We start from the raw sequence: 16495 nt of genomic DNA, 5'->3' as shown, positions 1-16495 counted from the left end.
GTTCTTAACTGGAATTCATCTGTGGTTGTCTAATCTCATGTTGAAACTGAGGTCTATGAAGACAAACGACACTTCCTTCGACAGGACGTTCAGTATTTTAGCCAACCTGAGTATAGTAATAAGTTTACTCTCTCTGATAGGTATTAACATCTTCCACATTAGTCCCTGATCCTAATGACCAAGTTTAACGAGATTCGTGGGATTTTCAGATTCCTTTTTTATTTTTTATAATTCGTCGGACGAATTTAAAGGTGATTTTTCCGTATATCTGTTATCTATAGTTTCAGGATAGGCTACAAAGTGGAAGATTTCTGCACATCATACTGGACAGGTGGTTTTTACAAATGATGAATTACACGTTGGATGATCTTTGATTGTAAATGTTTGAGTTAGTTATGTGGGTAAATCATCTAGATGGGCATGAATTCAATCTAGGTTCGAATCAATATTTTTCCTACAGAGACGCGTACTTAATTGATCGCCGTTGTTCGGAAGTGTCATTCTTTTGGACGAGTCGACGCATTGACCAGTTTAGATGTGGCGATAGTAGCGTCTGAAGGGAAGTTTTTATGGTCAGTATTGAAGAAGACTTGAAGTACTTTACTCTAGTTGTGTCATTCTCGTTTAACAAGATTATGGGAGGCAGACGAGAAGAGTAGTGCGTCAAATACATTGTGTTAAAGATGTTTATCAAACAAAAGTTGTATATGGTTATTGTCATTCTCTTTCGGTCTAATGTCAGTGCACTATGCATCCATCTGTCCAATTAAAATAGAGCTACGCACTTCTAATACGACATAAAACTTGAAATGATTTAGCCTAGTCTATCATATGATAATCGTCCATCAGCCGTGCTGACATATAATTACGTTCCCTTGTCGCTCTCAAATAACTAATCGCAACGTTTACTGATTTTTTAATTAAGTTGAGTGGTCGTATAGCAATTACAGCTATCTGTACACTAGCACCAGATTTTGTGGGAGCATACTGAAGAGGAAAACTGTGGTAACATTCTTTGCTCAAAAGGGCATAAATTGTCAACTAGAAAATGACAGAGTGACAAGTGATTATCAGAAATGATGTGGCTCGTAGTAGCTAACAATATTGAAGCCAAGGAGAACAAACTGAACATAACCGTAAACACTGTATTTCCGGAGTCAAAACCAGCCGCAGAATCGTATTCAAAAGAAATCATTACACTAGTGTATACTTTGGACAACCTCAAGGACGAGTTTACATAATGAATGAGGAGTAGCAACACGATTATTTATATACAATAAACCATCGGAGCGGTGCGAGTTTCCTCTCCTGGAAAAATAGACATGGAATCTGCGTTTCAAATTGGCACTTCTAACTTTTCTTATAGCACTGAGTATACACCCAAAGTATAGAACAGTTTCACTTATGAGATCTGGACGGCTCACCGGTAGAAGTCGTATTAATGGGCAGTTTGCTGTATCAACATATTTACCTCGTGAATACCATCGAAATAGATCATTAACATAAATATACCACAAGTACACATAACACCTTTATAATCGAAGTATGCCAACCCAGTCAAATCAGAAGTCAGAAATGAAGACGTGAAGATATATTTGGAGGGCTGTTGATATCTCGAAGTGTTTGGTCTAAGTTGTCTAACGAATGTACGAGATGCACAGCACGGTATACCCACTTGTGATCTAATGCGAACTCGTGACCAAGCGCCTTCAGCTAGATGTGTCCACGAAAAATAGTCAGCGTCGAAAACTTACAGAACTATTTATCTTGAGTATTTATTTACTCCTACAACTCACCCCCCACCTAGTGCGCTAGTGATGACACTAAAACGTAGTCAGCCAGGAGCGTAGGCACAACGAGCTTGTCGTCGTTAAACACTCTTCAGATACCTTGCTATGTTCAGTATAATCGGATTGCCTTTCCCCAATATAAGGGGCTATATGGCGCAATATATAGCAATGAAAGTGTGTGCCATGAAAAATTCTATTTGTTATGTTCTTCGTGGTTTTTATTCTTTTCCGGTCGTCTGGTAAAAAAGATTTGTACACGCATGTATAAGTACACTCGTACGTTCGCATAGACAAAAATGTGCGAAAAGAATGACAAACATGGGTGCGTATAGAATAAATAAGATAGCGTAAAACATTTTGGCACAATGATTTCTGGTCTTGTTTGCCCTTTTTTGTCACAAGCAATCTGGACAGTACATCACTGTTAATTCATAGTAGCTGGGAAATGTGCTAAAGATTTTTCAGAAGGATAAATTAACTCTAAAAATTCATGTTCTGTAACAATAGTGAATTTCTTTACAATTAAATATTTTTGATGTAGTCTAACTGCCCGAAACACACAATGCTTCTCGCTGAGCTTGCGAATAACCTTGCTTAGGAACAGTAGGCCTGCACAAGACACAGATTTCTGATCTAACTTTCTGCTCTAAAACTGTATCAAAACCCAGTGGTGATTTATCATTAATAAGTACGGAACGAAGACTTTTAAACTGAGCGTGCAAAACAGCAGCACTACGAAGAAATTGTAGTAGACATTGTATGTATGACTCTGGTTTCCCACCTTATTCAAATGAGTTTTATGTTAAGATTCTAAGTAAGCAAATAGTATACAAAAATTTCAGGAGGAAAATTGAATTAATATTGAAGAATAATCCACAGTAAATGTAGTTTTACTAGCTTTTCGCTGACAGTGTGTTTGTCAACGACTAGATATTTAAAACATTGCAAACCAAATGCATATAATAAACACTTATTTGGATTAAGCGTAATAATCTTCTGAATTAAAAGAATCAACAAAACAACAAAACTTCGAACATGAGCTGCTTTATCAGGATTATGAATCATAAAAACATAATAAAATCCAACGAACTCAAGGTTACTTACTACACTACTCATCAGTTATTGAAATACAAGTAGTAAAAAATTAAGAAAAAACGAAATGTGGATGAATAATAAACATGATATATCTGTAATATCCCAATGTGTAGAAAAATTAAACTTTCTGGCACTTCATCACTCAATGTAATTTAATTCTACAGGGAATAAACAAACAAATTAGCTCAAGCTTAAGTAGTACAAAGGCACAAAGCAAGAATATATTAGTGCGATCAATAAAAAGGTCTAATCAAGTTACTTCCATGTCATTTCGGTTGAGGCGAATTACGTGAGGAGTGTCTGTATATTTGTATGTACGTATGTATTTTAAAGGATGAAAAGATGTGACATTTGTGGCTCAAAAGGACAAAGCTGAGTTTTTGTAGGATAATGGTGTGAGATGTGACTAGAACCAGACATGGTAGCTCGGACGGATAGTTCAAGTTAGATGGGTAGTGAGGCATTTTTTTTCTATTGAAGGCATCAGGATTAGACAATATATAGAGAGATTCAGTGACTCTATTTTCTTTATAGTTGTAAAAGCCTTTATATATTATCTTGAAGTCTTTAAGATCGACTTGAATATTATTGAGAATTGCATTGACTGCTATTGCCGATTCAATCCTCAGTCTTCTTAGTTCTATGGGGTTATTATGTTGTTTTTTGTGAACCTAAGACGTTCTTTGTCTCTTGTCAGGATTTCACGAGATTACCCTCTTATATAGAAAACATCACAATCAACACAACCTCAATTGTATACATAATTCTGTAATGACATAATGTGGATTTTTTTCTCTAAGCGAACAAAAGTATTTCTAAGGGTGTTCTTTTTTGTAACATACTTTAATTCTGTGTTGTTTTTAAAACTCTTTGAGTTTCTTCTATCGTACCATGTTGGTATGGTAAAATTACAGTACAAATTCATGAAATTTTATTCACGTTATCGTTTAGCAGTAACATATTTTGTTTTATTTCATTTTTATTACTCTTCATAGAAAAATTAATAAATTGTAAGACATTAATTACATGCTTTCATTATTTTTGTTTATCGTTTTCAGATGTATTTATCTTGTTTGCACTTATAAAGAGTTCATGTCAACAAAATATCATCTACATATTCGACACAAATTCGTGATTTATTGTCATTGGCGAAAATTTCTTACTTTTAGCGTAAGATAGACAGGCTGATTACAGATGAGGACACGGAGAACATCCCAATGTTACTCCGATTGTCTACTTGTATAACTTCCCATTTATAGTAAGTCAGGCGGGATTAAATTACGATTTTAGATATTTATGCTGAAAAACAGTCTATCAGATAAAATATTGCAAATAATTAGTAAACCATGAATCGAATATCAGAAACTATAAGCAGGAATACATGTTTATAATGATAAAAAGTTATAATCTGTGAAACAGTGTGCTCTGTTGATTCTATAAGGCAAAGATATAGCCAAACAGAGAGGGCACTCATAGTATTGGTCCATAAATGGATCCCAAAAATTAACATTCATTATTCTTATCGGGACATAACACCTCCCTCATTTTAAGATTCGGATTTTAAATTTTCCGGGTTTATCCTCCCCAAGAAACAGTGTTGGATTCTCATATTCCCAAGTTACAATTAATTTGACATTATTTAAAACATATTTGTCACATTGAACGTAGAATTTACTAAAAGTGATTACTGTGGCTGAGACGCACATACATCGACTTTGTTTTTGTCTAACTAAAGTGTTCCGACATGCCTGGTAGCCATCACAAATAACTAACGTGATGCAAGTGAATCACGTGCTCTCCGTTTTCTATGTTCATTATAACTAGTTACCTCATTAGTCCAATACGATAAGTTCAATTAAAGTCACTGAGAGAACTATCAGGCGTAGGGCAACTATTAACTTGTCAAGCGTCCTTGGCTATCATAGATCGACCTATAACAGACGGTGGAATAAAATGCGAACAGCTTTCATGAAAAAACACAGCTTGCTTTCGTTTAGTCAGTTTGCTAATGAAAGCACAGTCAAAGGTAACTGGCCTTAACAGTGGTGTATGTTTAATTGATAGCACTCGAGGGAGAAATTAATTGTAATGAGAATCCTTCAACTGTTACACCATCCACTAGCTACAGCGATGAAAGGATTCTAGATAATAATGGTGTGTACATGAAGTGAATACATTAATATGTTTCTTATAAGATGTAATGACGTTAATTTATGCTCTTAAATCGTAAATCGTAAACAGCAGATCAACAGTGTATTGATGACATCAATTACAAAAACCTTCCTGAGCATCAGTGATGCTGATCGAATTCTGAATGATTTCCGAGATCTGGTTCCGGACTTACTAAGGAGCATCAGAAGTGTTCTGAGGGCATGCACAAGTGTCCAACCAAAGTTCATCAGCAGTGGGGTTTACTACCATCTTGGATTGAAAACCAATCTGCTAAAATATGCTGAACTTTGGTTGTTACGGCACCTTCTTGACGATGTTAGTGTACATGGACCTTTAAATAGTTTTCAGCCTTTCCGTTAGAGTCTAATATGCAACAAATAAAAAAATTTGTGCATAGCGGGTATGATGTTGCAAAGCGAGCAGCTCAGCGTTATGCAGAGAAAATGTTCTTTTGCAATAGGCTTAAAGTTAGCAGTTTAACCAATACTACCTCAACAGCCTCTAAGGAGGACTCAAATAAACAAGTAATTATGTTTAAGAATAGTAAATTAACTTCATTTAAGCCTGATAATGTTGTAGCAGTAAACGGACAGCCTGGTTTAGTTACTGATATAGGGAGGATGGACTACTAAAATTAAGGTCTTTCGACGACCCACGTAATTACTTCGAAGATCCTTTCCCATCCAGTGATATAGGAGTATTTATGTGCTCCGTGGTTAGCCATGAACACAAATGGGTATCGGTTAAGGACATTGACTTTAAATGTATAGCCATTAATTGCATCAATTATTTAGTTATAGTTCCATTGTTGCATACTTTTACGTGAATGTATTTTGTTTCATTTGTGCTTAATTCATAATATAAACCATTTCATTACCTTTTATGTTATGCTTAACCTGCTAACAAACAATACGTCATTGTTGACGTTCCTAGCAAGAAACAACTAATGTTAGCAGCTAAGAAGTGGATTGTTGGCGGAGAACTTTGCCTTTATCCAACGGAGCCGGAGCGGACATTATTTAAAGACCATTCGCGACGCTCTTGAACACCTCCCTTTCACTCGCCCCACTCCCTAGAGATTAAAAACTTGCTATAGTCAGTCCTATATTTAAGGATGGTCAGAGAGAGATCCTGTCTAACTACCAATCTATCAGTCTAACCAGCGTAGTTGTTAAGTCACTTGAAAAGACAATTCGGGTTAAGTTACTAAGTCACATAGATTCATACAATCTGTTAACTTCCGAGCAATACAGGTTTCGAAACAAGCATTCATACTTGACTCACTTATTGCGAGAAAAAGTAGACAGCAGCCCAAGATAAAGGTGTGTCTGTAGATGTGATATTCGTAGACTCTAGCAATGCATTTGATATGGCTTTTCACTTAGGTCTTATACAGGAGCTTTGGAGCTTCGGAACAAAGTGTGCTTTTCAGGAATGGACAAGAAACGTCCTATGTGGTCAAAGACAGAGAGCGACGGCTAATGAGTCGCTATCTGGATGAAATTCGGTCAGAAATGGTGCACCCCAATGCACCATTTTAGGTTCCTGCTCTTTTTTCTCTATGTCAACGAATTACAGCTATTGTCTAAGTCGTCGACATTATTGTTTGCGGATGATGTCAAAATATGGAGAACATTAGGAAGTGAGGTTGATCATTTTGATCTCCAGCCTGATCTGAACTTAGTAGTTGGATGTGCTCGAAGTTGAGGTTTAGGCGTTAGTTCTAGGAAGAGTGTGCTCATGCACATCAGACACGGTAATAGTTACCAATATACTGTTGATGGTACATCCCATTCATGCGTTCAGGAACATAAAGACTTGGAAGTAATAATAAGTCACGACTTAGAGTAATGCATTCAAACTTTGATAGGACTATTAAGGCGTAATGCTTCGAATTATTCATTCATTATGACAAAAAAGATTAGCCTTATATGTTAGGAGCCGGTTTAGTAATGCCATGACTCAACACTAGCGTAATAACCCCTGAAGGTTATTACGATCAGCCATAATACAAAATCTAGGGGTTAACAATTAAACTAGTCATGAATTGGGATTACCAATTGAGTTTAGGGGTTCCGCCAGGAACTTGGTGGAAGTGAAACGTACAACCTTGAGCTACTCGCTAGGAAACAAGTTCAGTTATGATCGAGAAAAAGAACCCTGCAAATTGTAACGGATTTTTATATGTATATTACTAAGGTTTCCATGAGAAGTTGAATATGTGGTATCAACTATTCGGATAAATGGTAGAGGTCAGTGGCTTCGCGAGAAGTAGCTCACATAAAAAAGATCATAAATAGTGTTGAAACATGTTATCTTTTAGTAGTTTTGTGGCTCTTTTTATTATAGATTAACTCGTAGCACCACACTGTTTTCTGACTGTTCAGGCTTCCTCAGTGATGCATGAAATATCGAAGTTCGTATTTAAAAGTAACTTTTGGCGTTAGAGTAATAGACTCTAGCCAGTGTTTATAAAGGAGACTGAACTCAGCTATAATACTGTATTAGCTGTTAATAAACGACCGATACAAGTACTTCAATAAGCCTTTGACATTGGTACTGGTTTCACTACTTCTAATGGGCACACCCTAGCTGGAGGCGCTCGGTCACGCATGCGCAACAGATTACGAGTGGGTGCAATGTGGAACGTATCCCATGCAACAAACAGTTAGCTCAAATCAAACGCTCTTCAAATTATCGAAAACCCAATTATGTCTTCAAAGTTATTCATCCTGACATATGATTTGACTGAGTTGGCACCCTTCGATTATAAAAGTGTTACGTGTTAATGCGCTGTCAAACCTTAATATCTGTGACATCTTTACCGTATTATATTTTATCTGGATGAATGAATGAATATTATTCGAAATCTCAAGACGCGCTATCTAAAATGTGGTTGTTAGTCGAACCCAGGAAATTTTTTAGACTTGGTGGGAAGCTTATGAACTTGTACAATTTTAATGGCGTATTATGAATCTAGGTATCAGAAGAATGACGGTGTCTAAGAGTGGGTAAAGTAAATAGAGACGATTGAGTCTGGATCCTCAGAACATTAGGTAAGTGTCACTAGTTTGTTTGAAGAACAGAAAAAAAGAATAGTAGTATCAAACCACAATTCTATCATAAGAAGCATTACGGCGTAATTCGATATAAGTACATTTGTCATTGCTACAATAATAATAGATCTAATCCCGAAACTGTAAATATGTCACGATGTGGCAATCTAATCTCTGGAGCATTGACTGAAAACTGGATAACTGTCTCAGGGGCATAAGCATAAGAGGCATGGACTCATTTCAGGCAGTTATACAATCAAGTAACTCAACTATACATACCCTAGACAGTCCCAAAGAAGGAGCACGGCCATCCCTGGATAGGCCGGCATATTCGACGTTTACCAAGAGAAGAAGAAATGTTGCGACGTTGTCATCAGCCTTAGCACAGCAAGCACGATGGAACGATACAGGCCGGTAACAAACAGGTGTATAATTGCAATGCGGGAGGCTCATAGAAAATATGAAATGCAGTTGGCACAATCTGCAACCAAGCAGCTTAAGAGACTATTCTCGTACATAAATTATAGAACAAGGACACAGCACTGGATTCCTAACCTAACTACGGAACGGAGTGGATCTGAAATGATAGGGGATAAACAGGAAAAGGCAGAGGTTATGGAAAACTATTTTCGGATAGTTTTCACCAGGGAGCCACTTCTAGACTAAGTCAACAGCGCTTCTGCTCACCGTGGACTTTGACAGAAACGATGCACTTGAGGCTCTTAGCACTTTAAACATGAAAAAGTCAATAGGATCGGATGAACTACACTCCAAGGTCCTGAGACAAATTGCCCAATATATTGCAGCCCCACTGACTGTGATATTCGATATCACTTGTTCAAGGTGTGTTACCTACAAAATGGAAGGATGCAATTATCACTCTAATACATAAAACTGGACAGAGACAACTTCCAACAAACTACAGACTGTTAGCCTCACCAGGGTCCGCACCAACCCAGGTTCAAATCCTGGCGGCGCACCAAATGTAGCGAACAAAAACACAGGTGAGGACAATCGGTGTATTTGAACACTGATTTACAGAACTTCTTAGTAAAGTCTGAGAACCATAAAATAAACACTTGCAAAATGTCAATCGTCTCAGACTTCAATATCCCTTCATTTTCACAGCAATCATTCTTTGTTATCGTTTTCTTCTCTCCTACTAACATTCTGCTACCAGATATTTCACATACTACTTATATCTATCGACATCAGTAGGATACACCACAAAAATAGTGAAAAGAATAGCCAAAAAGGTCATAATGACGTTCGTAGAAACCAACAACTTGTTAAACGGTGAACAACATGGTTTCAGAAAAGGGTTATCTTGCACAACAAACCTCTTTATAGAAAGGTAGCGATGGATAGAAGATACAAACAACGGAAAATCAGGGGAGTGTCGACATAAACTTCAACAAAGCACTTGATAAGGTGCCAACAAATATACTGCCCTTAAATTTGAAAAATCTAGGCATTGACGTACCTCTCCAAAAATAGCTTAAGAATTTCCTGGTACGTCGCAGACAGAAATTAAGAGTAAATTCCGAATGTTCTACCTGGAGACCAGTACTCCGTAAAGTACCGCAAAGATTTGTCCTAGGTCCTTTACTTTTTATACTGTATGTAAATGAACTCCCAAGTACAGTTGAGCCTCCAATGTCACTATACGTTGATGAGATAAAAATCTGGCGAGAAATAACAGGAGACGCAGATGCGTGCGCACTTCAGGTAGAATTAAGTATTGTGATTAGCTACACTAAAGTGGCTGATGCCTATCAATGCAGCAAAGTGCATCTAAGTGTAATTTAAAGATACAAGGGTCAGTCAGTCAGCTATAACGTAGGACAAGGCACAGATGGCTTGGCCGCCCCTAACTTTCTTCCAACCATCCCCAACACTAGTCAGCATTTCGCGTTGTGGCAATTAGTGTTCAGGCATACGCAACACGTGACCCAACCATCTCAGTCGATGAAGATTAACAACCTCATCAACCGATTTACCATCATTCCCTAATACCCTGCGCGTCTAACCTCACTATTACTTACCCGGTGATCCCAGCCGATGCCAGCAATATTTCTAAGGCATCTATGGTCAAATACTAGTAGCTTACGAGAATCTCAAACTCTTAATGACCACGTTCGGCACCCATAAAGTAAAACAGAACGAACTGCTGAGCAGTATACTCGTCCTTTTATTGATAAACGGATATCTCGCATTCGCCATAGGTGACGTCAGTTGGCAAAAGCCAAGCGAGCTTTTCGAATCCGTGCTGAGATTTCGTCAGACACCAACCCATTAGGGTTGATCAGACTTCCAAGATAAGTGAAGTTGTCAACGCGTTCGACTACTTCACTCCCTATCCTTAGTTCAGGTGTTGACGCAGACCAGTTCTGAAGCAATAACTTGCATTCAGAGTGGAAGAAACTCATGTATACAAGGGTAAATACGTACAGCATGAGGGAAATACCTGCACCGTAGGGTTATGCAGAGTGACCGCATTTACATAAACGAGCCATGATATTTTGATTAATTGTCTCCGTCTTCACCATAATTGACATTTTCTAGTGTTACATGTTAAAAGTGAGTCTTCTATGTTTTTATACTCTCAGATTAAAAGGTCGTATGGTTAGAGACCAATACCACTACAGATCTACCGAAACTAATGGGTAAAAATTCTGTCGAACCTGATATTTCTCCAAGGTATTCAAGTTGTTTACGTGAAGGCTAAATAAAGCTCACTCAGTAATTTCAATGAGGTAGTAGTTATGGAGGATTCCTAACTCATTGAGAAAGGAGCCGTTTCATGACTACAGTGACACAGCAGACTGAATGCTTCTGAATATCCCGACTAATATAAGTCTCTGGACTATGGGAACTCTATATGATATAGCATGGACGACTCAGTAATATTCGACGTTGCAGCGCAAACCTTCATGTGTTCTGATAAACAAATAAGAAAAATAGCTGAGTAAAAATATTTTCCAGTTAACTAGTCACACTTGACTTATGTTGCGCAAAATATGGGTCGGGGATAATAATAATAATAATTTATTCTCAAATAACAGTTTGTTGCATGAGGCAGGCCAGTTTACAGGCAAGATCAAATTTTTACAAATGATACAATATCCACTGTAGCAAATTACTCAGCTGGGTTGATAATATAAAAGATATGAATGTAGATGGTTTTAGTCAGTATCACCGTCGGGGCGCTTCAGGAAAGTTGCGTAGCGAATGTGCAACTGATGGTCAAGGATAGGTCCATTGAAGGTGGGAGCTTCTAGAAATCGCAACCTTATGTCCCTTTGGAATATCTAAGGCTTTAAGGATGGTGGAGGATGAAGTCACCCGTTCCATATCTCAAGGGGCTGAAAGAGAGAGCAAGTAAAAGAGAACACGAGAGGCAGAGTAGCCAATATTCATGAAGGAATGTTTAAGGTATGATTACTCAGTCTAATTTTCTTTTGTTAAGGAAGAGCATTTTAATAGGTTAAAGAAAATAAGTGTTAACAAGGTATGAGTGGACATACAACTGACAAATGGAGGGGATTCAGAAAGGAGCTGAAAGTATGAGATTATGTGTGGTCATAAAATATAGTGCTAAAACAGTATTGTGATATACAATTGACTATCTCCCTTTTTTATGGAGGCTGTTGGAGCCCTTTTCATCTTTTTTTGTATTATTATTATTATTCGTTTTAGGTATCACAGGATCTTGAGTAGGCTTCGTATATTATCGAATTGTCTAGTTTGCTTGCAATAGAATTACTGGGAGGGAAGTGAAACCAATTCAACGTTTGTAACACGATTTAATGAGGTCTTTTGCATGATAAATCAGCATTAATACCTTAAGTTCGTAACATCCCACTAAACCATAGGGAGCTGTAATTAAACAAAATGTTCTGCCCTACAGACATGGGTGGGTTGAAGTTATCTCCCCACCATCATGTTTGCTGGTCAGTAACGCCACCCTCCCTCCTTTTGTGATGTTAGGCTCTCTTACGTTTGTGGTAAGTATGAATACTGCTTTAAGCAAAGCCCATAGTTGGAATACACTGTCTTTACTAGATCCATGTTACAAGCAAATCAGATAGTTAAGAAGTTTGTTTTATGGGTTAGATGTCCACATAGTATATCACACTGCTATAAAGATAACTAATGGTTTAAGGAAGTAAGGACTAATAGCAAATCAAGGGATGTGAGAGGGTATAAAATTGTTGGGAAAAAAGGATTTTAGGGTAAGAAACTCACAAGACTTTGTAGCCAGATTTTGAGCTCTGTATGATCGGCCTTAGTAGATCAGCATCCATAAGATTAGTGAGTTATCTGTCTACTTGCAACAGAAAAAAAAGGCATGACACTTAGGAAGAATAGTGTATCTTCAACCATTAGAGAGATTTAGGAACTTTAAGTGAGAGTTAGGAGCATAAGGCAATGATTAATAATCAACGAATAATGGAATAGGGTAAACCATGTGTTCTGTGATTTGGTTATATTCGTATTAATAACAGGGGTTAGTTATATTCTTGTTCTGTCTAGATACTAGGCGGTCAGTAATAAAGTGCCTCGTTGGTGGGCGGGAGTTGAAGGAAATGTTGGAGCTCTTTAGAGTCTGGAAATACGGTAATTAGCTTTTTGAATCTGGTAAACGTATCACAGTTACGGATAGGCATTGGCAGCCTGTTCCACAATAAACTATACCTTACTGTAAAAACTTACAACGCATTTGTTTTTGGTGTTCTACGGTAAGTAGTGTATATGCGTTGTTTCTAAATCTATAGGCTGGATCGTGGGTCATAGTCGGACAGGAGGTTTGAAAGGAGAGACCATATATTACTTTGTGGAGAATTAAATTGTTCTTTAGCCTACGGTGCCATGAAGGTTCTAAGGAGAGGTGCTTACATCTATCTGTGTAATCGAGATTCGAGTTACACCCTAGCAATTGACGAGTGAAACGTCTTTGAACATCTACTCTTATCTTGTCTGTGATATTCATATTAGAGAAGACAAAAGAGCAGTATTCAAGGGAGGGCCGTACGCATATTTTGTAAAGAGTAAGCTTAGCCTCTGTTGTGAAAAAGTTTCTCATTATAAAACCAATTAGCCGTCTAGATTTAGAAATAATAGAGGAGGTATGTTCTTCAAAGTTCAGGCTTCCTGTGTAATTAGTTCCTAAATCGTGTACTGATTCGAGTGTTTGGACTTTACTTTTATTTAAGTGAAGTTGCGGTTTATAGGGATGCTTTCCAAAGTGCTTGATCCCGCACTTTTTGAGGTTAAATGGTAATTGCTATTTTTCACTCCATATGGTTAAGTTATTGAGGTCCTTTAGGATCTGGGATACACTTCCGCTTAGTGCCTCAGGCTTATAGCTGTATACTATTTTGAGATCATCAGCATATAAGTATGGTTTCCCAAATTCTATGGTGTTACATATATCATTTATATACATAAGAAACAAAAGTGGACCTAATACGCTTCCCTGGATGACTCCACTGGTGATTGGTCTAGGTGACGAGAGACAGTCGTTGTACTTTACCATCTGTTTACGTTCTGTTAAGAACGAAGCAAACCATGAGTACAGTGGTCTGTTTATTCCGAAGGACTTTAGTTTGACGAGTAGCCTTTTGTGTGGGACCTTATCAAAGTCTTTCTTAAAGTCCAAGAATAGGACTGACACAAGGAGTCCGCCGTCTCGTTTTAGAGTTATATCATTCAGGTAGTCTACTAGGCATGTATCGCATGATCTGGACCTAAGAAATCCATGCTGGGAGGTCGAGATGAGATTATTGCCAAGTAGATGTTGGACTACAGCCGCCTTAACTACTTTTTCCATCACTCTGGAGACCACTGAAGTTATGTTTACGGGCCGGTAATTTTCAACGTTTGCTTCAGGTTCTGTTTTTACTTTGGGAATGATATGTGTAGTTTCCCAGGCATTAGGGTAACACGCTGTAGAGAGTGATATCGCGAATAGTTTGAGAAGCAAAACACACATATCATCACCTCCATGTTTTAGCATGCTAGATGGAATACCGTCTGGTCCATCAGTGTAGGAGTGTTTCAATGTACTGATTGCCTTGGAGATATTTTGTACATTGAATTCTACATTAGCAATTTCACAGGGAGGTACTGGGATTGGTTCGGAATCATTAAATGGTTTTTCGTTAGTTAGTGAGAAACAAAAGTGTTCACTAAATAATTCTGTGACAAGTTTGGGATCTTCGTATACTTGTTTGCCTTTAATGAATATACTCCTCTCGATTTAGAACGTTTAAGTTTACTTTGGAGGAGTATGGTGAGTGCAGAGCGATTATTATTAAGTTCAATGGCACGTTTTTCCTGTGTGGCTGCTTTTCGTTTACTTATTGCCTCTGTTCGGACAAGTATTTCTGTCATCGTTACTAAAGAGGAAAAGTCATTTAAGTTGTGTAACGTCTTCTTGTACTGACCGGTATATAGAGATCTTTGGAGAACGTAGGTTTACATTATTCGGAAGCGGCTATGTTGTTGATGGTACTTTTGGTGTTGTGATGAAGTATATAGGTTAATGTTGGTTTTCATAAAATGCTACTCACAATACTTGAGCAAAGCTATGTTTACCGGACAAGTAACCTCGATTTGCATTGGCGCCAGGTCACGTTAAAACTGACAGTGCCGCTTCACCACTTTTGCAAAATCCAATATATGTGTAACAAACAAATAAAACTGAATTTCTCATTTGAGGTCATTACGTGATGTTTCTGTGAGATTTCATGTCCTCGTTTTTCACAATTTAGGTGACTTTGCTACTCATCCGCAATAATTCTATTGTATTAAGTATATTGGTGATATTCGAGAGCTGAAAAGAGATCGGTGAATTCCACTGTGTTGTTAAGTGACTGAAGTCTAAGAATTTACTATAAGGTAAAATCGAATGGTACAGATCACCTGTGTGCTCTCTTAGCACAATGGAGTGAGTGATATGAAAATTCAGCGAATTCAATAATCCGAAATATAGAAACGTTCATAACAAAAATTTCGAATAGTTCAAGTGGTTCTGAACGGAGAAGAAGCTTGGACTTGACGGGCGTCTTTATCTAGTGACAGTGGATCGCTGAACCCTCCAGGCAGAAACGTGGGTATATTTAACGATAAAAGAGAAAGAATATTAGTAAATTATAGCGAGACGTTCTACTTAGTCCCTAAGAATATGTCACGTTTTCTCTAAAAACACTCTTGAGAAGACGCTAGTAATAGCTCAGCCGGCAGTGAATTCCAGCATTCGACTACTTTTCAAGAGTAGAAGTTGTGCCTACGGTCAGTTCCGCTGTTTTGTCTCTAGTTTCTGAGTGTTACCCCTTAGGTTTAGGTTGAGACTTGAATTAAGTGTCTAAGTGAATGCACTGAATTTTAATTCATTAGAAGTTCGCCTCTAAGACGGACATACTCTGATGGGTTAAGGTCCAGTGATTAAAGGCGTGCTTTATTCACGTCCCCGAACTGGTTTCGTGGCTCGTCTCTAGATACGTTCTAATGAATTCTCTTCATTTTGCAGCGAGGGAAGAAAAACTATGTTTCCATACTCTGAATGGGGTCGATTAAAACTGTTGAAAATGAGGTAGAAGTTCTGACGAAATGGGCAACGCTTCCACGTTATCAGTGCGAAGTTTTATCGGAAGGCATTTTTAACGCTATTGGTGTAATACCTCAGATCGTATGGTACCAGCACTCCAAGGTATTTTTCAACTCGGGATACCTCTAGAGGCGAGTTACCTAAGAGAAGCTAACCCTGGCTTTTAAATGTCGATTTTTTAGATATGAAGTGAGCCAATCAGTTAAAGGCGATTTGATACCTAATCGTTTGTGCTTATTGATAAGACATATATGGTTGACCCTATTAAAAGCTTTTGAGAAGTCAAGGTATGTGACACCAACCTTCTCCTTGTGATCAAGGATGGTTGTACATTTGTCCAGCGCAGTCAGCAGTCTGGTTATACAGGAATAACCGTTTCTGTAACAGTGCTGTTGAGGTGAAAAGAAGTTGGGTGGTAAGTAGTCACGTAGACAATCTCATATCAAGGACTTCATAACTTTTGACAGTATGGAAGAAAGTGCTATCGGTCGGTAGCTTGAAGGTTTGCTGCGTGGACCTCTTCTGAAAGTTGTTGTGATGTAAGCCAGCCTCTAGTTTCCCGATAAAGTGCCTCAGCTTAGCGAATGTGAGATCATCAAGCTATGTGGTGTCGCCAAGATTAAAGCTGTTTCCATCAGTATAGTAGGATGAACAGTATCCGGGCCAGGGAAGTGTTTTAATTTAGATGCTGCGGTTTCTGATACACCAAGTCAGAACACATGTTAACTTCTGGGGGTCCTGTTGAGTTGTAGGTGAAGCTTTCGTTGAGA

The sequence above is a fragment of the Schistosoma haematobium genome, chromosome ZW (assembly GCF_000699445.3).
Source record: "Schistosoma haematobium chromosome ZW, whole genome shotgun sequence".
Classification (NCBI taxonomy): Eukaryota; Metazoa; Platyhelminthes; class Trematoda; order Strigeidida; family Schistosomatidae; genus Schistosoma; species Schistosoma haematobium.
Note: the sequence above shows the minus strand (reverse complement) of the source record.